The following is a 2230-nucleotide window of genomic DNA, read 5'->3' on the forward strand; positions in this document are numbered from 1 at the left end:
GCCCCGGGGTCTCTCGCCACTGCAGAAGCCCCCTCCTTGCCCTGCGCGGTGTCTGCTCGGCCTCGCCCCGCTCCCCGCGCCCCTCCTGTGTCACCAGGAGCAGTTCTCTGGGAGAGAGCGGGCACGGTGCCCGCCGCCCAGGCATGGGGCAGTGCTGCTCCACTCCCGGGAGATGGTACAGTTTTATTGTACAGGTGCTAACAGGACTGAGGACGGGACAATCTTGGTTTTTCTGGCTCTCCCCTGCTCCGCAGCGGGAGCGTTGGGTGGGTTTTTTTTGTTGGTTCGTTTTTTTTTTTTTTTTTTTTTCCTTTGTGTTGTGTTTTTTCCCAGCCAGGGCAGGTGTTCCCCCTTCCCCTTGGACTCCCAGCCGCCAGCCTCCCCTCCCGGGGGCCCGGCAGCACCTTGTTTAAGCCGAGGGTTTTTTGCCTTTGGGTGTGTATTCTGGTTGCTCTTTCTGATTTCTGTTTTATTATAAGCAGCAACAGGCTGTGGTGTCAAAAACACTGATGTACAGAAAAAACCTGCATCAGGCCCTTCGTCTCCTGCCTTTTCTTCTTTGTCCTGTGTCTGATGCCTGCTGTGGGCAGGGTTCCTCGCATGATGGCCTGAGCCTGTGGGGCAGCAAGGAGAGAGACAGCAGGGCTGCCTGCCCCGAGCTGCCCACAGCAGGGCAGGCGCGGGCTGCGGGGCCTCAGCTGGCAGCGATCTCTGTGCGCCGTGGAGCAGAGAACATCATCGAGCCATAAAAGTTCTTGGGCAGACTCTGCTGCTCCTCCCAGCACATGGACACCCACTTCTGGACTCGCATTGGCAACGGAAGCTCTGCGGCCATGCCCAGCTCTGCCCAAATGCCAAAATGCCACTGCTGATGGCTATTTCCACCCCCGGTGTGCGGCAGCCCTGGCTGTGGGGCAGCAGTTCCCTCTCTGGCTTCCCCCCTGCGGGAGCAGAGGGGACTCATGGGGCACTGATGGGATTTTATTTGTTTGTTTGTTTTTTTTTTTTTTTCCTTTGAAACATACCTTGGAAGGATCTGTTTTAAACCCGTTTCCCCCATTCCCCAGCCCAGGTGCCCTCCAAGGCCACAGGGATGGCTCAGCCTCTCTACATACCCAGGATGTACCCGAACTCCAAAACCCCACGCAGGAGGAGTGACGGGGTGTGCGGGTGCCAGGGACGGGGTGGGGGCACATGCTTGGACAGCCACCGCGCGGATGGGGAGGGGGTGTGTGTCTGTGCCCCAGTGGGGGTAGTGTGTGCTGATGGCATGAAAAAAACACACACATAGACACGCACATAGAGACACACACACAGAGCCACACAAAGCTGTTTTGCAAAGCAGCTTTAATTCTATGGCGTCGTTATCCATCCGCTTCTTTCTTGCTCCATCTGTGCCTGGTGCTGCTGCGGTTACTGACCCATGGTGCCAGACGAGGGGAGGGTCTGGCAGAGGTGATGGCATGCTGGCACGATCCGGGTAGTCCAGGAGCAGCCTTTATTCTTGGTGGATGGCCTTAAGCTTTCAAGAAACAAAGGTCCTTAACTTCAGGGTGGTGGCTGTCCTCCTCCTCCTCCTCCTTGCGATGAGTTGCAGTCCTTTAGTCATGCTGAGTGAACATGGCTGTGCAGAATATGATGTACATTATATTATCTCCGAAGAAAGTTCATATGATTTCATAGAATCACAGAATGGTTTGGGTTGGAAGGGACCTTAAAGACCATCTAGTTCCAGCCCCCTGCCCTGGGCAAGGTCACCTCCCACTAGACCAGGTTGCTCAAAGACCCCTTCATTTCCCTGGAGCTTTCTCTTCTCCAGGCTGACCCCCCCACCTCTCCCAGCCTGTCCTCCCAGCAGAGGGGCTCCAGCCCTCCCAGCATCCCCGGGGCCTCCTCTGGCCCCGCTCCAACAGCTCCGTGTCCTTCTGCTGTGGGGACCCCCCAAGCTGGAGGCAGCACTGCGGGGGGGTCTCCCCAGAGCAGAGCGCAGCAGAGGGGCACAGTCCCCCCCTCGCCCTGCTGGCCACGCTGCGGGGGATGCAGCCCGGGGTGCCGGGGGCTCGCTGGGCTCCAGTGCACAGTGCCGGCTCCTGGGGAGCTTCTCGCCCACCAACACCCCCAAGTCCTTCTCCTCAGGGCTCTCTCCAGCCATTCCCCGCCCAGCCCGGAGTTGTGCTGGGGATTGCCCTGGCCCACACGGGCATCGGCAGCAGTGAGGGGATGCGCACAC

The sequence above is a fragment of the Vanellus vanellus genome (assembly GCF_965231255.1).
Source record: "Vanellus vanellus genome assembly, chromosome: 10".
Taxonomy (NCBI): Eukaryota; Metazoa; Chordata; class Aves; order Charadriiformes; family Charadriidae; genus Vanellus; species Vanellus vanellus.